Source organism: Leptidea sinapis, chromosome 36 (assembly GCF_905404315.1).
Source record: "Leptidea sinapis chromosome 36, ilLepSina1.1, whole genome shotgun sequence".
Lineage (NCBI taxonomy): Eukaryota > Metazoa > Arthropoda > Insecta > Lepidoptera > Pieridae > Leptidea > Leptidea sinapis.
Window position 1 is genome coordinate 5595843 of NC_066300.1, and position 24197 is coordinate 5620039.

General features: G+C 34.7%; 1 protein-coding gene across 1 annotated transcript in view; it reads right to left on the bottom strand.

Moving 5' to 3' along the window:
• LOC126975546 (uncharacterized) overlaps nucleotides 1-24197 on the bottom strand; it is a 57238-nt gene that overhangs the window by 25609 nt on the left and 7432 nt on the right. The window contains exon 2 of the mRNA XM_050823475.1: nucleotides 11925-12018. The gene's annotated coding sequence lies outside the window, so the exon portion shown is untranslated. The remainder of the gene's footprint in view (nucleotides 1-11924; nucleotides 12019-24197) is intronic.

The window sequence follows — 24197 nt, forward strand, 5'->3', positions numbered from 1 at the left end:
TTTGTTTCTGACGCTTTCAAGCCGAAACCACTAATTTCAATTATCGCAAAAACTTTTTAACAAAAAAACAACTGCCTTCAAAAACACTCTTCCAAAACAATAGATATAATGTGCACTAAGAAGTATATAAATAATTGCGTATTTTATACAATATAATTAATTAATCCAATTCTAGTTACGATAATTGTAATTTTTTGAATCGGTGTCCTTTCGCCGCGACCCGCTCTCGCCTCTCGCCTCCTCACGACTCAAGCGCATCTCACCTATAACTATGTATGTTGTAACAAACCTATCTTGTATGACACCGACTCCAACCAACCCAACCTTGAACTATATTCTTTAACTATATCCTTTGAGATAAAAAAAGAATTATCAAAATCGGATCACCCAGTCGAAAGTTTTGAGGTTATAAAAAAAAACATACCGACGAATTGAGAACCTCCTCCTTTTTTGAAGTCGGTTAAAATAGGCTTTGGGATTGAAATAGGGGATGGAAGTTTCTATCAAATTTCGCCATCATCAAACATGACACCACAAAATTTATGCACGTGATAAGAAAAAGTGTTCTAGCGTTTTTGAAATTTCGACCTATGATGGAAGTCCAAATAAAGTAACGCTTTCACGCCTAACTCTGAATTAATTTTGATCATATTTGGTTCAAACTAGACTAGACCATGGGAAAAGATATAAAAAAGTGTCTGAATTATAGATAGAAAGTTTTGTCTGACAACAAATATGCGAGTACAAGTACTTAAACAATGATTCTCAAGCAGGGTTAGTAACTGAATAATGTAATAAATAAACAAGCAATAATTAAAATTATTGATGTAAAAAAAAAAAATGACCACCGATTCTCAAAGCTACATATATCGTACATAAAATTTATCGTACTAAAATAATTATATTCGATTGCCATGTTGCAACCCTATTGCGGATATTGATGCAACAGAATGATATAAAAGTCGTGATTAAAATACAGGAGTTTATCGTACAAGTGTAAAAATTTGAAGTTGTATGTATTTTTTAATGCTGAATCATAATAAAATAAAGATTATTCATAATAAAATAAATTTAGTCAAAGAAATAAAAATATAAATTTAGGGGTTACCCTTACTATTTAGGGGTATGAAAAATTTGAGTAGTTTTGTAAGAAACACGAGAATTTTATGTATAAAATATTAGAAGGGATGCAACTGATCAACAATAAAATGGAATGGATGTTGAAATATCATTTAAAATTCCACAACTGAGAAAATTATTAATACGATTCCAAGCGATTCCAAAGAGTCACTCGAATCCCGCCGATTTTTATGAAATACTCAAAAAAATCCACCGTGAATCGAATTTATTCCAAATTGATATGGCGTAGAGAAAAATAATGTGCATCATCTTTAAAGGTCGGCACATATTTTTCTTCCGTTTCATAAAATACCTTCGAGTATTAAAACACAACTGCAGCCGAATGGAGTTTGAATTAGCCCCGAAAGGAAAGCAAAATAAAGAATTTAAAAATGTTAAAATAATAGAAAAAAGCTTGGTAACTTGCCGGTCGGGGTGATCATCTACTATCATGTGAGCCTCAAAAGAGTCCAGCGACACAGATATAGAAAAACTTACGTAATTAATTCTTCATCGGATCACCACTCATCACTTTTAAATAACACAGTGAATATTTTCGTAAATATATTTCGTTTCGTTATTGTTTCGCGTCATACGTCCACTCGCGACAATATTCATCGTAAACTAATATTAAAACATTAGTCTGTAACTAGTAGTTACGCTCAGTACATAATCTTTACCACTCAATACTGTACTTCATAAATAAACAATTGAAGATACTAAGCTGGGTAAAAAAAGGATGTATGTAATGTATTGGTAATGAACAACAAGAAAATATAATTCGTTTAATGTAAAATAAAGTAATGTTATAAGTTTTTATTTTTTACTAATCTTACGCTCTTCCCCAGCCTTAAACTAGATGGAGTATTTGTCAAAGTCATTTTTGACATAGTGAGTCAAAAGAATTTAACAACGTGTTTTGAAGTTACACTTGTTTAGGCGCGTTATGAAAAAATGATGACAGTTAAATTTTAACATGTATGCACATCACTGTAATACTAAAGTAACAGGTTGAAGTTGGTTCCTAAAATTTTCTCATGTTTGCGTCATTCGTAATTTTTTTTTTTTGGTTTATTCGTCCTCGTCGTCAGGACAGGCAAAGGGTTCAAGCCCATACAACCGTATTCATTATTTAATAATTAATTGTCAAAGCCATCATTGCAAGATTTTTACAAAATTTTTCTTTCTAAAAACGTAGAATAGCGCGAGGAATAAATCAATTTATTGATTTTTGCTTCGTTAGGCCAAGGAAGTATAACTTCTTACGTGCATACATAAGTAAACACACACACTTTTTTATTTATTCCAAGTTTGGAATAAATAAGAAGCTACACCAAGTTTCACTATACTACTGATATTAAATGAATGGATCATCCCGAAAAAGACAAAGACAGGTCCTATAACGTGCTCCATACAATGTTTAATAAATCCTGTCAGTCTTTTTTACACTCACTATTTCTAAACACAATGGGAATCGCACAAGGCTATCAATAACTTATAAGACTTACTGCACAGTGAGTAAGCTCAGCTGTTATCTAATACTTCTGCGAAACAAACACTAGAAATGGAGGAATCGTTAAAAGTTTAATACGTTGGAAGAAATAACGACGAGTTAATCGTTATGGAATAAAACTACTTTAACACGAGGAAGCTAATTATTACTAATAACTATAACTGTTATTTGATGAAGGCTAATTTAATATTTCTACACTACAATTTATGAATGGAATTATTATATTATTTAGATAATTGTTATCATGATAACTGTATGCGCATATCAATATTCTATCGGCCTTACAAATAAACTTGGTATAAAGTTATAACTGATGATAAACAAAGAAAATTCACAATGTTTACAATATCGTTGACAACACTGTCAATACAATAATAATTCTGAAGTTTTCCGAATGATAAGCTGCCTTGCAAATACGTCCTCGTAGAAAATTTTCGTTTAAGAAAACGTTTTAATACTACAATTATTTACTATAGTAAATCTCTAAAATCTACACAAAGTACAGATCAAATCAGTTAGGTGAACTAGTCAATAAAAGTCAAAATTAATCTTGTTATATAAATCATAACAAAATAAAAACTGTAAAACACAATAATTTGTACCAACGTAATACGTACAAATTTCATTTTACATACTTCTACTTATTTATAATCATAATAAGGTTAGGTAATTATAACGTTCCGTATTATAAAAGGTTATTGATTTGAGAAAGTTAATGCATATTTCCCATTTTTAAGGTAAAAACTCTAGACATTAAAACTCTGTATTTAAAAAAGTAACTATAATTTTCCATGAAAATGTGAGTTACCAATAAGTAAATCATACACAGAATAAAGAGTAAATTGTAATGCCATAGATGAGTAACTATACGAGATCTTTTACAAGTAATATGAAAAACAAAATATATTCATTTGTAATATTGTCACTGTTAACGAGAGACACTAATTAACCTACTTAATATTTTCCACGAATCCATTATCCATCCATTATACTGCCAAAACATCTGATGATGTTATTGGGTGCTGTGGAAAGTTTACAATTTTTTTTTATTTTTTTTTTATTGGTGGTTCGTCGTCCTACTTTAATTATATGTATTATTTAATACTAACTGTTCCCGCTACTTCGTCAGCTTGGATAAACCTCGGCATGTTTATATTAGATAAAAGGCAACATATTGTCTTGATTTGTCGGTTAGTGTGAAAATTGACAACATTTGTTTTGGTGTTTGTTAAATGGGCATAGCTCGACGGACAGATGGCCGTTGGTACAGGAAAGTCCTCGAATTGCGACTCCCCCCCTCCCCCCACAAGATGCACCGACGATCTGGTCAAGATCGCTGGAATACGTTGGATGAGGGCAGAACAGCACCGATCGTAATGGCGTGATAAAAACTTTGGCGGAGGCCTTTTTCCAGTAGTGGACGTCTTCCGGCTGATGATGATGATGATGGTGAAATGGGCATATTTCTAGATTGTATTTGAAGATGGCCAGCTTCCGCGAAGCAGCAAGTGAAGCTGGTGTACCTCTATAATCTACAATAACACTCTGTATTTCAAATAGGAGACTTTCCAGGAATGTGCGCATAGAAGTTTTTGAACAAGAGAAAGAGAAGCGAAACACAAAAATCTGCACCTGCAGTGGAAAAATTTGCCCTCGTGTTTTATTACTATCATGTTTATTCATGCAGGTTAGTTTTAAATTGCTCAAACCTTTACTTGAAATTATAATATACAAATTTATTTTTAGACTTAAGCAGCTTTTCAAATCTTTCCAATATCTGTATTATTTGTAGAAAAAAGTCATTTTCGCAAGTAAAATGGCTGAGGTGTAAGCGATAAATTGTAAATGTCATTAACGGTTCAGAGGAATTGTTAAAAGAATACTACTAAGAATATAATTTTTACATGAATAAAAAGATTTCTACTTTTACCTGAGCGACACAATATTGTAATGACCCAGGACGTATCACTAATCATCACTTGCTTACTCATAACAATCAAGAAAGCAATAGCAAATTTTATAATAAAATTCTGAGAAAAAAATATTAAATAGGTCATTAGACGACAAGCCCACAATTTCCTATCGGCGTGCGTATTCTGAAGCTTAGTGGTCTGTCAAATTACAATAGTAATTACTCGACTCGATCCAATTGGCACGGACAAAGAACAATCGTTACTCGTTATGCGCAGATACGGCTGAAGTTAAAACAACGTACAGGAATACCTTTTATGACGAGGGGAACTTCTAAAGATACCCGCGATGGGAAGTGGGGTTTTATTGCTAACATTCTTTAGTTAATAGCTATTGAAGACATTTAAATGAAAATGCAGGTGTGATGAAATTACTGCTATTTTTTTCGTAGATAATTTATAACAGGCCTGGGCGCCTGCTCCTAAAATCAATATTCGATATAATATCGCGGCATTAGTCGTGTCGAATCCCACTCTTAGTTACATCGTAGTCAATGTCGAAACGATGATTGAACGAACGAAACATTTTTCAATATTATCGGTCTTAACCCTACTTTTAGTTGAAAATGTCAGAGACGAATATTCAAATTTGACAAATAATCAAACGTCACTTTTACGATAATCTTAACGACACCTTCTAGGCTGTCGTTGCTATTATCGTTTCAAGTTGTATAGATATATCTGCCATACAATATACATACTTAATAAATATTATTAAAATAATTATATGTGACCTACTATTCAACAGGATTTTTTTATTATCAAGTTATTTAAGTCATATTGTTGATTGTTTATGCGTAGAAAGTAACGCAAATGGCCGCCTGAGAAATAGGAAGTCGACGAGAATAGTTGAGTTACTTTTTTTTACATTTTATTATCCGCAAGTTTTGTATTACTTATTCAATTTTAAATAGTCATATTATATTCATTACATAAATTTGGAATATTTACATTTTGTATAAATGATGCAAATTGGTAGTGCAGAGTCGGGCATGGTCCTTAGCGCCTAAACTATGTTTTGACTTTTGACACTTCAACAGCGACATAGCACAGATAATATTTAGTTTTTCAAGGATTGCGCATAATTCATTCACTCTAACGTCGTAAAAAAATCAAAATATTAGTCTATGCTTACGATGTTGTTACGATAAACGATATGGAATACGAACATTTGTTAGAGTAGGGTAGGTATATAATAAAAAAATATAAAATGCCTACTTTGGAGTAATATAATTTGTGTTAAAGTGTGTCAATATTATTAATTATGAGCTTATTCCAAGCGAGGTTGACTATTAATGACTTGTATGTATGTACGTTATATCTGTGTCTTGTATTTATAAATCAAAATGATTGCTCTGTTTAATTTAAATTAAGTATACATATTGAAAAGTCGTGTCGCAGAATTATTACCGCATCGGTGAACGACTGTCTCGAACTCAGCCATGAAGAAGACCGGCCACAAATAAAAATATCAAAAAAAGCAAAACAGATTATGATGATGTTATTTGAAAATAATTTTGATCTAGGATTAAAAAGCAAGGAGAAAAGAGTCGTGAACTTTTGTGTTGAAAAACAATCGCTAATAATATTCCTTCGTAATCCTTTAATAGTTACTATTTATTATGGAAGAGGACAGTGAACGAACAGGTAACCTGATATTAAGTGATCACCGCTGTTCATTCTCTTACAACACCAGAGGAATCACAGGGGCGTTGACAGCCTTATAGCAAGGTGTTTTTTGAAGGAAGAACCTATCCATCTTGTCTTGTATTTCTGTCAACACCGCCACCGCACCAGTGGGATGCTTCTTTGCACAGGATGCCGGCTAGATTATAGGTATAGAGTAACGTATAAGCATAATTGTGTTTCGGTCTGAAGGAGCCGTAGCCAGTGAAATTAGTGGGCAAATGAGACTTAACATCTTATGTCTCAAGGTGAGGTGTGCAATTGTAGTGGGGCGCTCAGAATTTTTGGGATTTTTCAAGAATCCTGAGCGGCACTGCATTGTAATGGGCAGGGTGTATCAAGTACCGTAAGCTAAACGTCCTGAACGTCTCGTCCCTGTGGACTAACACGGTACCTGTGGAGGAACACCACACATTCAGATGGTGAGAATGATAATTAAGTTTGTGGCGTTTCATATAAAGGTGGAATTCTGTAGTCTAAAGTTGAAACAGCTCTTCGGCACACTCCCCGTGGTAGTTATTTTCAAATTCAAATTCAATTATTTTTATTCAAAATAGGATTTAAATTTAAAATAAAATATGGTTATTAAATCGTTTATTGAAAAACAAAAACGTGATAGTTTTCGTTTCGTTTTCGCAACTCGAAAAATTCATTCGAATATTCCAAATCAACGATATCATTAAGAAAAAAAATGTTATAGTAACCTTTAACACACAAACGTCCTTTAACAATTCTTTTGAAATTCGTAATACATTTCCTATTTACATTTCCTAGGATCATGTTACAACAAAAGGCTTACTAACTCGGCTTAACCGAATAGTAAAAAATATCACATAACATAGTTTTACGTAAGTTCCTTATAAACTTCCCTGCAGAGTATGTAGCGGACATACCCAAATGCTTTTGATGTTACATATTTAAGTGTAACTAGTGTAATAACTAAAATATTACATTTCCAGTTCAGTCCAGATCATAACTGACAAATATATCTGTACGAAAATAGAATGTCTACACTTTTGATTTACCCTAGTTTTAGGCCATCTCGTGTTTTAAATATAAAGAACAATACTAGAACTACCGCATAGATCAGAAATTGGGTGAGCCTTTTTTCTTTGCTAACAATACAGTTACAAAACTGTTTTATAATTAGACAGCGCCGAACACTCGATATCAACCGCAAGGTATTTATTACTATCAACATGCAACCACTTGTAATCTTACACAACTTCTCTTAATATCATCATAATTATATATACGTAGACTATTATAACGCCCGACTGCGTCTGGATTTAATGATAAAAGTAATAAGATTATAGAAGTAGCAACGTTGCTATAACAGCAGACTCGGTTCTTCTTTTTGAAGTGAAAACTTCTTTAACATCGTTGTGATTTGAAAGTCGATGAAATGAAAAAGCGAGACAGTAAAACAAGAGACAGACACATAAATTCAAAAAATTTAACGTGGAGAAAATGAGATAGAAAGCATTATTGTTTTGGTACCAGGCGATCATAGTCGAAGAAGAGACTGTCTTATGTATGACGCGAGTATACCTTATTATAGTCTGATGTCATACGCACGACATATTACTACATACACACCAGAGGGCCTACCATCAACTTTTAATAAGCGATGCGATTCCGATGCAGTTCGATTTAGGTACCTAAACTGAATCGCTAAAATACGTACCATGAAGTGCATTTTACTGAATCGCGTTTGGATCCCTTAAGAAGAATGAACGAAATAAATTTGTCTGTGGTGAGAAAGAGATGACGCTCTGCAGTCGTTGAATAAGTTTGTCTCTCTTACTCGAACCATATGCGTTGCGTTTCGAAACCTAAAATGATATGATTTTAGCGGTTTTTTTGCGTAGAAAATACTAAAAAAACAATTGACATCATTGCTATTTAATCAGTTGATTGGACGTCAACCTAAATTAGTTAGCTCTAACCACGTCGTGGTACGAAATAGTAAAGCAATTCATTTTAGGTTGTCAATTGAATCGCAATAAGAGTTCATGGTAGGCCCGCAGGAGAACATAAATATGGTAGCAGTGATAGTAATGTCTTTCATAGCGGTTGTAATTATGTGTCATCCTAGCAACATGTAGCAGGACATCATATGCAGTTTAGAGGTTTTATGTAAATTTTGTTACAGCTATTAAGTTGATTGAGTTTTTGGACGTCAAATTTAATTTGAAAATGTGCAGCAGTCACTGGCACTATATCAACAACAAGATCAAGAAACAGTAATTGACGCAGTATTCCAAAGATATATTGACCATTTTACCAAGACCAAAGTACTTATTTCATACTTTAGTTGCCTCTTGTATCGTTTATCGAAAATGTAAGCTCTGAGTCTGAATAAATCTATGTAATATATACGAATAAAATGTAAAATAATTATTAAACTTTGTATCACTATAATCATTAGGTACTAAAATCTACAATAGTCCCCGTCCCGAAATTTTACATTCGTCTCAGTATCTAGAAGATAAATTTTTGGAAGGTTTCACTTCTACCACGTGTGAATTGCACACAGGTTTTTAGTGATATTTTTTTTTTCAGTTTTTACGTCACGTATTCTAGGCCCAGCATTTGCATTATATTATTAAACTAATGCCGTGTTGTGCTATTATATTATACATGTAAAACAAAAAGTCCGACATTAAGTATCTATCAACCGAGGAGGTATATCTTTTCATTGGTAAGTCCAAAACAAAAATGAATATCTCATAATTTCAAAAATTATAGCAACGACAGCAAAGCCTGAAACAAACGATACTATTACAATAAGCTAAAATAAAAAAATATACATTGGTCGCTACGCATGCGCATGATCAAAGCAACGCTAGATCGTTATCCGCAATGGGTAGCGTCTTCTGCAAAAGCCTCACTTCTTTCATTGCTTGCATTGCAGTGATTGCATTGTACGTCAACCGCATTGTTTACGTTAGGATAAACAATAGTAAACTCGCGATTGAAGTTTTTGTGATTTATTTGTGTGTGTAATACGCGTACGTATTGGACCCTGGCTTGTTGTTGAATTACAGAGTGGGACTGATGAGTGACAAGCGACGACACGCGTTCTAATTCAAATAAGGAACTATTTCCATTCAAACCTCTTTTACCTGTTCTGTGGAGATTCATATAGACAGCGTCATCTACAACATTCTATTATTCGGGTGGAAATAACATATCTAAAGTCAGATTATATTTGAGGTTTTCTCATTTACTGTCCGAGCTGTGTATATGCTTACTATTTTTCTGTTTATACTATTTATCAACTCGAGTCGGAAAGCGGTAACTTCAAAAATCAAATATTCACTAAATATTGACAGATGATCACCATTTTAGGTCATGATGTAGATGATCACCATACATCTAACACTTGGGTTAAGATCGCCAGATACGTTTTTTGAATTCCACATCGTCCATAAATTTTTGCAAAAAAAAATAGTTTGCAACGAGCTCCCAGTAATTGGAGGAAACCTATGTATGTATTGGTTAATGTCTTATGTAACAAAATATTTCTTTTACTTCAGTAATTAAGAAGTAAATAGTATATTATCTTGTACGATAGTACCGAACCCTTCATGCAGAACTTGACCGTTCGAATCGTCAGCCCTAAAACATTTGGGGTGAACTATGAATCCTATTTGACAAATACAAGTATAGCCCCTTGTTACTGGTCCCACGTAATAATTAACCACTGATACACGAGTTACAGGAAGTATGCCAAGTATTTGCGCTTGTAATATTTTCTTAATTACATAAAATGGTATGTTGGTAAGCGATTAGCCACATTCTGTCACAAACTAGAAAGTTGTTTAATCTCAAGACTGATTAGATCTTGTAGACATTTTTATAGGATAAGAGAACATAGAAACAGTTCGTCTGATACTTAGTAATACCATACACCTACATTTAAAGAATCGACAAACAATAACTCGGCCGCTAAGCTTTTCCCTTCAACCGTGCAGGGGTTAAATGACCTCTATTAACAAAATTACGTTTGATGCGTGTTCAGTCGGCATTCAGACACAGAACGTGCAACGCGAAATGAAAAGCGACAAAAATGCCGAATTTTCCCGTTTTTTGGAGTAAAAACCGAACCGTAGTTCTATTTGTAACATTACCTCTCACCGGGAGTAAAATTGATTTAATGTACTTAATAAATATTAAAATGTATGTTATTGTGTATAATGCTACCAAATCATGTGAGTTACTGCGTGTGGCATTTACACAATCCTATCTTAGATCTTAGAAGTAGAATATTCGTTTCTATTATACCGCTTTGACGGGAAGTGATGTGATTGGTTAATTTTGATCGCGTCAGCGACACCACGCCCATGTACCCCGCAATAATTGTTGGACTTAGGCTTCTTACGGCCGTTCCCAATATACTATCTACAGGTGGAGATAAATTACTACCTTCTACTGTCAGTAATTAGCTGTCAATAATCTGAAGCTGTCCCAATATTCCCGATAAGTCATTCTTATCGCCTTATGAATTGCAATTTCCATATAAACTTCAATCGCTGGTAAGCTATAGGTACGTCATCCCATTGACAGACAGCGTGTACGGATAAGATTAGTTCACGTCAATAAGTGTATTGGGACAGAAAATTCAACGACAGTTACGATTTTTATCTCAAGTAAGAGATAGACTGAATATTGAGAACGGCTGTTAGTAATCAGTTTGTATTGTCGGTCAATTCTCTTTAAATTTCTTTGCTGTACCTGCGGTCCTATCACGACAACATGAAAGGGCCAGACTCGCCCGGATTAAGTACCACACTCTCACAGAGATAAGAGCACCGACGTAGAATCACGGCCTTGTGCGGGAATAATATGTCGCCACAATATGTCGCATAACTTAGTGTCGAGAACCGGCGGCTTACCCCTCCTACTCAACCCTATCATGGGTGTCATAATACCTCCCCTAAAGTTCTCGCTTGAGTCGCCCGTTGTATTCTGTCCGCATGTCTCTAGGAACAATCGAGGGTTAGCATGGAGTGTGTACTTTTTGTAACATTAGGAAATAAATGCCCCTGATGATACTACACAGATCACAGAGTATATACCCTATACGGAGAGACCAAATTTCTAGGATTCTATGTGTAAAAATAAACACATGTAATGTACTACATAATATGTACATATGTATATATATAACTGTAATTATTTACTTATAGACCAGTGCCGAAGCCTTTGAAAATGATAAAAAGTGAAACAAATTGTAGATCTCTTTATTACCTACAACTTTGCCGATTAACATTTTGCCATAGGACTTGTAGTTTTGCCGGAAATCGAGATAAACCGTTTTTTACCCTAAAACACCCCTCTTTTTCCACTTCCCGACCTCAGATCGCCCGTAATTTATTTTTCCCTTAATTTTTGTTATATTCTGGTCCTTTACCAATGGGTTTCATCCTACTGTAATTTTTTTTGGTTTCAAAAATTATCGACCCTGGTCTATTATCCAAACGTTTCATCGACTCTAATATCCGTATAGTTACGGGTGAAATGTGGCTTCAAAAGATTGTTATTTATATGAGTAACATTAATTGACGTTAACACTTCTTTGTTATATTTAAGAAAATTGTTTAAATACTTAGAAGACAAGGAGACCTCACCAGCGATCAGCGAGTGGTTTGGGTTCCGGCCACGCGTCTCGCAGCAGTAACAGCGCCTCGCGAAGAGCTGGAGATGCTTGGCGAGCTCGCGATCCTGGGAATTCCATTAATATTAGTACTTCATGAAAAACAACAAGTACAATAAAAATAATAATCTTTAACACGGTTCGGGAAATATGAAACTTTGGGCCTACATTCTAGGGCCTAATTATTGGTATTTCTCATCGCAGTCTTCTGAAAGATCTCATTTTTTATATATTAATTAGAATATATTATATAAAATGCATAATATTATAAAAATTATACGTTAGTATCCATCCCTAATCTGTAATATTACTACTTGTATTTATAATATTTTTACGCATCACAATCAAAATCAGTCAGAGTTCCTTGCGCCGCTTCTTCTCTCTCAGAGCGCCATTTGTTTCTGAAGCGGTAGTAGTATCTAGTATATTAGAAATGACATCAAAAAGAATTCTAAAGGAATCAATTTTAGAAAATAAATGTCTTTTATGCCTTTTAGTCGTGTTTTCCAATATCGGGTATTACGGGATCTGGGTATTCCTAGATCAAGCGACAATCAAGTCTCGCGTAATGCGGTATTACGAGTGGGGGATCCCGCGGGATTTGCGGGATTACAGGGAAGCCCTGGGCATGCTATGTTTTCTACGTAAACATTTTCAGTCACATGGCGGTGATGAAACTAAATAAGTTTTTTAATTCCACTCTTTTGTTGCCTTACATTAATTTGACATGCATAACAACGTTTGCCGGGTCATAAAAAATAAATAATACAAAGCATCGAAATTTAAAAATTATTCACTTGAAATAAAAGTAATGCATATGTAACAGTTCGCAAGCCGACAAAGCCAGTACATGTGGTGAGGCGGTTCATTGGCCGGGCCCTCCATATGACATATAGGTCAGCTTGAAGTGCCGACATAATTGGCGTATCCACTTGACACAGAAAGCCTTCACTACTGAACATTACTTTATACAGTTAAAATAAAACTTAATCGTCTTATGTTATAGAAACACTAGACACAAAGGCGTGGGAGTAATGAATACTAAAACTAACAAAAAAAATACGGGTTGCACTCCGGGAAGTGCATACATGAATGTTTTGGAATGGTTAGGTAATAATTTCGCACAAATTAAATAGTTAAATACAATATTCATTTATTGCGCTATAGTACACAAAAATTACAATTTTATATTACACTAGTTGACACGACAGACATTGTTCTGTTCATAATAAAAAAAACTCTTGCGGATGAAATTTTGGAAAATCTGTTCTTAGCTGACCTCTACTCGGTGAAAAGAATATTCCTATCAAGTTTCAAGTCTTTAGCTCTAATGGTTCCATTGATATCGTGATGAGTGACTATGTACGTGGAAATCTCTTATGTATATAGATAAAAAAATTAACACTTCAGAACTATTACAATTATTTTACATTAAAAAATTTATCTCTCAGAGATTCATCATCTTCATTACCTGCATCATCATTGCCAATCTCTAAAACTGTTACAATAAATAGGTTTATAGTAGGTAAGTAAGGTATAAAATTAAACAAAATAATAAGTAACAAAAAAAACAAGTATAACTAGCGCCTTAGAGAGAGTCTTCCCTAATGACAAAGCTTAAAAACCAAATAATTAAACTGTAAAAATATTTCACAGCTGAGATTCGATCCCTCGACCTCGCGGTCTTTCGGCTTCGCAATCACAACGATACAACCAATGACCGTATGATCATTAAGTTGAAAAAGTCGAACTATAATTAGAAGTATAAATCTTTCATGCATAATTTCAACGATTGTCTTACGAATTTTCGGTCAGGCCACGTGTCCTGATGCGAGTTTAACATTTTATACCCACCAATAAAAAGTAATTTCTGAGAAATTCAAATAAATAGCTCCTATTGTATTGAAATATATTTACTTAAAGTGTAAACAAAAATAAATAAATTTATCGTAACTATTTTTATCATAAATTTAAACTCTAAATAAATATCACAGATTACTTTCATGCAAAGATTGAAACACAACAACTAAGAGTATGATAGATATCTTAATCCAGTTCAGACGGTAAGTTCTAAGGGCAAGTCAAAAATGAATATGAATCAACTGTTAACTCGCGCCAGTTTAGAGTTGATTCCTATCTTCCACATCCGCTGTCTGCGTTAGGGCTGCCACTCTGCACTAATTTTTCAAAATTTCGGGTTTGAAATTTGCGCAACTTATTATACAATTGGTCTCAATTTAAAATCTCAATGTCGTCTAAACAATCCTCAGCGACCAAAGCAAATTATTAAGATTACCAAAAGGCTCATAAGCCCCTATAACCCAACACCCAACCACAAGTCTCGGTCACTACTCGAGGTTGCTTACTTAACTCACCAACCAACTGGGAGGCACCTTTGCACAGGATGCTGGCTAGATTATGGGTACCACAACGGCGCCTCTTTGTACCGTGAAGCAGTAATGTGTAAGCATTACTATGTATCGGTCTGAAGGGCGCCGTAGCTAGTGAAATTACTGGGAAATGAGACTTAACATCTTACGTCTCAATTTTTGGGGTTTTTCAAGAATCCTGAGCGGCACTTTTATAGATCGTCCATCGCCCATTGACTCCCTCCTAATCAAAACTTTGAAAAAGACGGAAATCAGGCTGAGATGCCTTTGCTCAGACTTTACTTCCGCAAAACTTGTGTAATCTGAGCATAATCTTTGTTTTCGTTTTTATAATCAATTTACATTTTAATTTATGTTAAGTTGCGATCACACTCAGCTAAGTTTTGTGTAAGTACTTTACTTACTATGTAGTGTAAATACTGAGCAAAATCTAAGTACGCTCTAATCTCAGCCTCAGTTTGAGCAAACGATAGTTAGAAATCACTATGGAAAAAATATAATTGAGTTTGAGTGAGCTCAAACTATTCGAAAATGAGAAATATTCTAATAATTAGAGTGAGTTGTTTTACATATTTACTGTATTGTTATTCTGTGAACCTAACACAAACTTTGTTGTGTCTTATGTAAGTTACAATAATGTTTGTATGAAAATAAAGTTTTAACGTTAACATTAAACGAAGATTATCGCTGGTTAAAGTGGTGTATAGAAGACATACAGCGAAGTAATAAGAATAATTAACATTGTATGAAACTCCTGATTAAGTAATTTAAGAATGCACTTAACTGCGTAAAATACCACGTATAATGAAAAACGTACTTCTACGGTCCTCCACAGTGAGGAGCTTTCTTCCACGTACAACAAAGCTGTGGAATGAGCTTCCTTGTGTGATGTTTCCGAGACGATACGACATGGGTACCTTCAAAAATACCCGTACACCTTCCTTAAAGGCCGGCAACGCTCCTGAGATTTCTCTGTTGTTGCAAGAGAGTGTGGGCGGCGGTGATAACTTAACAACAGGTGACCCGTACGCTCGTTTGTCCTGTCTGTCATAAAGAAAACGTACTCGAAATGTGGAGAACTTATTGTGCAATTGTCAGCCCTAGCAGGCCCGCATTGCGAATGCAAAATACATAAATAAATTCTAAAGCAACAGTGACTCAACACAAGAGTTCCTTCAACTGCTTCTATAGCGCAACAACATAATGGGATTTCAAGATAATGATTGTACGAACATGACCTTATGTGCCAGGTACCTACTAGCCTCTCGTTATTATACACCAATAAAAAATATGTAAATCCTTCACGATGTTATTGACCAGGCTTCAAATCAAATATCATTAATTCTATCAGGTCAAAAATAAACACGATAATATTTTATTATCTATGGTTAACTTTAAATATTATTATAAACAAAATAATTAACTTTAATTAACTTTTATCGCGTGATCTTGTCAAGTATATGTATAGGAAGGGCTTATGGATACATTATTTAAACTTTTATGTAGTCATACAAGATGGATTTATTTTTTCAAGTGTCTGAAAGATACCATTATTAATTCAAATATTAAAATTAAAATTCGTTACTTTAAGTAAATTATTCAGTTCGTAGTAAAGACGGTGTACCGTCTTTTAGCGGCATATTGCGTAACGGCCGCCCGGAGACCTATTATGGGCATTGAATTAAAATTATAAATATGTATTGGAGATCTATCTGGAATTATAGTTTAAAACTCTAGTTCCAAGAATTGCAAATATTTCATTACATTTAAATTTTCCCCTCTTTAGTGTAGTTGCTAGTTACTTTCTTGTTCTTGTAGTTAATTCCTTAAATATGCTGTTTTTTACCCACTGTTCAGTGCTACTGCACCTTTATAATATACTGTAAGCACTTTTATTAACTCTATATACCTACTGTTTGTAAGCGAGAACGAGTAGTAGTTGGTTTTATGTTACTTAGGCGCTAATTAACACTCAACTTGTTGATTAGCCTTTATTTTTCATATTATAATATTATCTCTACAAGACCATATTAACTTGACATTCATTGTATAAATAAAAGATATGAACAAACTCCAAAAAGGTCAGCGAAAAAGTGAATCAGCTCAGAGGATATGAGCACCTACTTACATTAATCAATTTAATCATTATTAATAAACCTGTGATGGAAGTGATAAAAAACCAATCAGACAATCATTAATGAACTTATGATCATTTACTTACAACAAAATGAAGAACTCCTTGGTGATGGTAATAATTTAAAAGAAACTTCGGACATAAATGGTAACCTGCTTTATAGATATAATGAGTACCAAGTGGCATGTGTTCATTTAACTTTAACAAAACCAGGTTATGACAGAGTTAACGAACTCTCGATGTCTGAATGTTGTGTACGATTTTATTGTATAACTATTTCACTGCGTATTTTTTTTATGGAATAGGAGGACAAACGAGCGTACGGGTCACGTGGTGTTAAGTGATCACCGCCGCCCACATTCTCTTGCAACACCATCACCATCATTGGAATCACAAGAGCGTTGCCGTTTTTTTGAAGGTACCCATGTCGTATCGTCCCGGAAACACCGCACAATGAAGCTCATTCCACAGCTTTGTAATACGTGGAAGAAAGCTCCTTGAAAACCGCACTGTGGAAGACCGCCACACATCCAGATGGTGGGGACGATATCCTATCTTGTGGCGTGTCGTGCGAAGGTGGAATTCGGCGGCAGGAATTAGGTTGAACAGCTCTTCGGAACACTTCCCGTGATAAATGCGGTTGAAGACACACAATGAAGCGCGACGTCTCTACGCAACGCCAAGTGATCCAAGCATTGACAATTAAATTGTGTATATGGAACAAAAGTTATACGAGTACTAAGTAAATTCAATTTCAACAAATTTAATTCAAATTTAATATAACCATCAGTAATTGAAAGTCAGAACTTACTACCTATCTGGAAGAAAGAAACACAGTGGAAAACAAATTTTACTGTGCGGTTTTGTTTCAAAAGTTATTTTTGATGAAGAATTCTTTTGAATATTGTCCACGTAATTTGCCCTGTGCTTCCGAAGGGCATAAAAGAAATAGGGTAGTCACAGGCCCCAAGGTGTCGTAAGAGGCGACTTAGGGCATTCACTAGTGGGAGGCTCTTTTTCGCAGGATGTCATCCAAATTATGGGTAACACAACGGCGCCTTTCTCTGTAGTGAAGCAGTAATGTGTAAGTATTATTGTGTTTTGGTTTGATGGGCGCCGTAGCAAATGAAATTACTGGACAAATGAGACTTAGCATCTTATGTATCAAGGTGAAGAGCACTATTGTAGTGGGTGGCATCCATAATTTTTGGGTTTTTCAAGAATCCTGAGCGGCACTGCATTGTAATGGGCTGAGCTTATCAATAACCATTAGCTCGTCTCGTCCCTTATTGTCATAAAAAATAACATTTTCTGAATCCTTATAAAGCGTTGATGGTGCAATAGTATAAACCGTTGACTCTCACCACGAAGCCCACGGTTCTATCCTCCCCCGCCGAGTATACATGGAAAAAACGTTTCATTGATAATGAGGCTGAAAATTATTTTATTAACCGACTTCAAAAAAGAAGGAGGTTCTCAATTCGTCGGTATGTTCTTTTTTTATGTTTGTTACCTCAAAACTTTCTTATTTGAAAGTAGGTGCTTCCCATATGGTTAGATTGTAATTTGGTCCAGATTTGACAATGGCATCCATGAGAAAACCATAAAAGTCTAAAATTTGCTATACATACGCATAGCAAAGTGGATGATAAATTTAGGAATAACTCAATGATTCTTATTGGATAGGATATACTTCAAAGATAGTTTGGTGAGAGTTTGGTTAGGTTCTGATTACGGAACCCATGACAAAGTAACGGAACTCTTCGATTCTTAGGAGCAAATTAACGATACTCGGCTGAATCTTTTTTATGCTATCCTGATATTTAAGTCATCTACCATAACATAGTTATGGTCAAGTAATTGTCGTAGTCGAATATGATGATCAATGGGACTCTTTAACGACTTACAGTAAGGGTGCGATCTGTAGCAGAATTTCTAACTGTCTGTAATCAAATTGCAAACACTTAAGTTCATTGCTTTTTTTGATATCTATCTGATAGATCTGAAAAAATTTGTACATACATACATAAAATCACGCCTCTTTCCCGTAGGGGTAGGCAGAGACCACTTCTTTCCACTTGCTACGATCCTTACATACTTCTTTCGCTTCGTCCACTTTCATTATTCCTTTCATACATGCTCTCCGGTTTAGGGTAATCTTGACCTGGCCTTTTTTCAAGACGTCCCTGATTTGATCTTGAAACGTCCGCCTAGGTTTACCCCTTCCAACACTTTCATTCACACTGGCCTTATACACTTTCTTCGTCAATCGTTCTTCATTCATTCTCTCGACATGTCCAAACCATCTCAGCATACCTTTCTCAATTTTTGTCACAGCATCTTCTTTCAGACCACAACGTTTTCTTATCTCACTATTTCTTATCCTGTCACTCAGTGTAACTCCTATCATACTTCTCAACGCTCTCATCTCAACTGCATTTATTCTGCTTTCATGTTTCTTCTGCCATACCCAACTTTCACTTCCGTACATGAGTGTTGGAACCAACACCCCCTCATGCACAGCCAAGCGAGCCTTATTAGACACCTTCTGACTGTTCATAAAGGAGTGCAAAGCTCCATTCACCATGTTTCCTGCATTCACTCTTCTTTCAATATCACTCTCATACTTTCCATCTCTTGTAAATTTGTATATCTACACATATTTAGACAAATGTTTAGTTAATGTACTTCATATTCACTATATATATATAAAAAAATAACAAAAACAGCCGACTTCAAAAACACTATTCCAAAGCAATAGATATAATAATAATAGTCTGTGTCATCCAAGATAGGTTTGTAACTACATACATAGTTATAGGTGAGATGTGCTTGAGTCGTGAGGAGGCCAGAGGCGAGAGCGAGTTGCGGCGGAAGGACACCGATTCTAAATATATAACAATAATCGTAACTAGAACTAGATTAATTAATTAGATTGTATGTAAAAATACGTTTTAGTGCACATTATATCTATTGTTTTGGAATAGTGTTTTTGAAGTCAGTTGTTTTTTTTTGTTAAAATTTTATTAGTAATTATTGTTGAAAATGATTTAATGTTATATCAACACACAGGTCTTTGTTATCGTAACTCAATATGCTATGGTCAAACACGTGATTTAATACGGTAGAATAATTGATTATTCCACTTAAAATATTTGATATTAAGCAGATAAAATACAGTTTCACAAATTATTTTGCTGATTCTACTATTTAAGAATATTATACGTATTATTAGGTAGATCCCTACTAATATTATAAATGTGAATGTAAGTTTGTCTGTTACACTTTCACGCCTATACCAATGAACCAATGGGAGGCTCCTTTGCACAAGTTGCCGGCTAGATTATGGTTACCACGACGGCGCCTCTTTCTGCCGGGAAGCAGTAATGTGTAAACATTACTGTGTTTTGGTTTGAAGGGCGCCGTAGCTAGTGAAATTACTGGGCAAATGAGACAACATCTTATGTCTAAAGGTGACGAGCGCAATTGTAGTGCCGCTCAGAATCTTTGTGTTTTTCAAGAATCCTAAGCGGCACTGCATTGTAATGGACAAAGAGTATCAATTACCATCAGCTCAACGTCCTGCTCGCCTCGCTCCTTATTTTCATAAAAAAAAAAAACAAACCATTTCGATAAAATTCAGTACATAGATAGACAAGAGCTTGGGAAAGGATGGGCTACCTTTTATCACGAAATAAGTCTTGAAATAGGGTATGGAAGTTTGTATAGATGTTCAACATTATCGAAGTTGACACCATGAAACATTGTATTTAGGCACTTGATAAGATATTAATAAATATTGTTTCTAGCGTTTTAGAAATTTGGACTTGGGATGAAAGTTCGTATGGAAGTCCAAACACGCTAGTTTCACGCCTAACTCCGAATTCGATTGTGATTATATTTGGTTCAAAAAGAGACACATAAGCTACTCTTTGTTGTTAAAAAGGGCATGAAGGGATTGAATTGAAATGAATTGAAATAAGGGATGAAAGTTTTAATAGACATTTGTCATTTTCAATGATAAACCATGAAATATATGGAGTTGGAATATGAGATGAAAGTCCACGCGGACGAAGTGGCGGGTATAAACTAGTAAGTAATAAATGCATGACTATATTTTATATACCAAATTGTGAATGCATATGTATATTATAAATATAACATAAGATATTGTCTGTACTCTAGCTGTCTATCAGGGATTTCTTTTTAATTAACAAATTAAAAAATCCCCGTGCCACATAAGTTGTGCCAGTGCATTAGACCACTAAACATGTCTACTGTGCCAATACACTCAATAAAACTCATTTCTTGTTATCGCACCGAAGATTAACAAAGAAAATATATTAGATTAATGTAGTTTGTAAGGTGGTTGCTACGGCAACCCGTTTTAATATAAATTGTAAATGTGTTTTGTTGCCATGGACTTAGGGTTTACAGCTATTTTTAACTGCAATACGGGTTGTTTCAATTCCTAAGTATCAGTACTTGTACAATATATTCTTTGGTATCAGTGAATTTCTAAGAAATTATGAAACTGTTCTTGATATTCAAATCAAATCAAATCAAAATAACTTTATTCATGTAGGTAACGGAAATGACAATTATGAATGTCAAAAAAATATTTTTCTAATTGAATCTATCGCTTTTTCTGTAAAGGTTGAGCTAATGAGATGAAGTAGCAAGAAACTCATTGCCACTCTTTTATATCAAGATTAACATTTCCATCGATTTACAAATAATTTCAATTATTTTTTGATTTAATTTCAATTGATCGCATCTGTCGTGTCCGCCAGTGTTTATGCCATTCCGATTTCCATGTTAAAATTGGAAAACAAATACTCCAACTTGTATAGCAACCAAATAATATTTGGCAAGACTTTTTTATAAAAGAAAGACCAGTCCACACTTTGTTTTCGAATTTACTAATATTTGAATAGTGGATTAAAATAGAGCTTTAATTTTTTATCAAAGTAATATAAAAGAACAACAACAATAAAAAGAGGTTTTATAAGAGGTAATGAAAAATTGCAACAGATGGAAAATGAGCTAATGATAACCAAGAAACGAGGTCAGAGATGATAATAAAAACAGGGGAAATTCGTTGCGGTTTAAACTTTTAAAGTAGGCTTGTTATGAAATAGGAAGATGAACGAGCTTACGGGTCACCTCATGATAAGTGATCACCGCTAAACTATCCAATAAATAGCATCGAACAGATTTTTTTTATAGTTCTTTGATAAAAAATAATATAATTAAAACAAAGGGTGAGAGCAACCAGAACTTTTTCAATGAAAACATTCTTTAAAAAAATCCTGTTCAAGTTTTTTTTATAAAAACAAGGGAGAAGACGAGTAGGACGTTCAGCTTATGATAATTGATACGCCCTACCAAATACAATGCAGTGCCACTCAGGATTCTTTAAAAACCCCAAAAATTCTGAGCAGCGCTACAATTGCGCTCGTCACCTTGAGACTTAACATATTAAGTGTCATTTACCCAGTAATTTCACTAGCTACGGCGCCCTTCAAACCGAAACAAAATAATGCTTACACGTAATAACGTGCTGTTTAATAATTTCTGCCGTGAAGCAATAGCTTCACGGCAGAAATAGGCGTCGTTGTGGTACCCAAAATCTAGCCGACATCCTGTGCAAACGAGCCTCCCACTCTCGACCAAAGGTGATCTTTCTTCAACATGCAAAAGCAAATAAAAAACAAAATGAAAGTGAATCATACTACAATGATATTGGCCTGACTATTTGACCTAGCGACATTCACAATTTTTTATTATATTATTTATTTTATTTATATTATTATTATTATTAGCTTGTAAACAAAAGTGCAGCATATTATGAACTTTTGAAGTCCGATGAAATATCTACTTTATGAACAGGTCCTGTAAGTAAGAAATTAAAACGTAAAGTTAAGTAAGTAGGTAAGTAAACTTAGTAATTTACTTGCCTATTAAAATACTTATCTTTACTTGTCTATAAATAATTAACTAGAAAAATTAACCCAATAAAGGCAAATACAGAACAGTATAATCTCATAGCAGACCGAGGGCCAAGGCCTAAAAGAGTTTCTAATCATAATAAAGGAAATCCTAAATCCTTTACTCTTTTATGTATTATGTCAAAATGCCACGGGCCCCCGACCCTAGAGGACCCCGGCCCAAGAGGCCGTGAGCTCAAAAATATTTTCTTACTACAGACCATTCCCGCTCGCCTAAGAGAGGAGGCTTATGGCACTTAGTGGGACATATACAACGTGTAATCGAGTACGCTAAAAGTCTCGAAGCTTAATAAAATTAAACTGAGTAAAACCACGGCGAGTAAAATAAGAAGGACTCCGTGTCACCTTACATAACAGTGAGGCACCAGAACAAGCCGGTAAACGTGTAAATACATAGCCACGCATACACTTACACTAATAAAAGCCGATCGGCTGCCATTATGAGATTTGCCATCGTCTGTAACGAATCAGTTTGCGTCGCAATAAAATCTTTTAAAAATGCCGTCGTGCGTTGTGAAAAAGTGTAAAAACAATACTATAAAAGTATTTGTGGATATATGATTATTTATGGGAGAAAAAATGGTGTATCTGGTATACCCCGTAACCGCACACACACTAGCATAAAGGTAGCTTCACTTGCTAATATCACGGCGCGGAGTCAGTCTTTTTTTACTTGTCCGTGAGTACAACGTGATAATTTTTACTGATAGGGCCCCATCCATTGAATTTGCCATGGGCCCCAGATAGTATAATTACGCCACTGCCCTGACTGTATGTAAAATTTCACGATAACTGCTTGAGTAGTTTGGGTGTGAAAGCCTTACAAACAAGCAGTTACATACACATTTATAATATAATAGAAGAAAGAGGCATATAATATCTATTCTAATAAACGGAGAGGCGGTTTTTTTGTTCGGTTATACTACGAAAACTACTGAACCGATCGGAATAATACTTATACAATAAGAATAAGATGCAGCGTAAACACACGGAATATTATTATAATGCATGATATATATATATATATATATATATATATATATTGTTGATTATTTATTTGTAATATAAATTTTTTTGACTATGAAATATCTATATATTCGCAGTACAAATAATTCAGGCAAAGACATTTCATTACATAATGCCGGCACCACACTTCGTTATGCATGATGTGAGTGCGCCGTATTTGCAAAAATATCAACATACTGATCCATACTTCGTGCCAGTATGTCGAATAGCCAAATATGCGTGTTGATTAATTCTTTTTAAGTTCTTTCACATTTGCATTTGGTTCTCCCATACTACTTTTTATTTCGAGCCAGGCACTTCACAAGGGTCCCAATACAAGGCTGCATTTTGTACAGCTCCAAAAACGAAATACTTTCGTGTTTGACCATTTCATATTCGACAGCACAGCACGATTCAATCCACGACCGCCGCAAGCGAGCGAATGAGTCGACGATTTGTGGGCAGTTAACGCGCATATTCGGCTTATTCGAGTCCTTTGATGTCTTATAAAAAACCGATTCGCTACTAACTAACCGCTTCGACGAATAAACTCTCCACACTTCGTCGGATAATGACTCATAAGCCGCATAAAGCAGTGTGGTGCCACCATAAGACAATTCATACAATGAGCGGGCGCGGGGTACTTAATTTATATGGCAAAACAACGTTTGCCGGATCAGCACTTGTATAGGCGACTACACATCGTC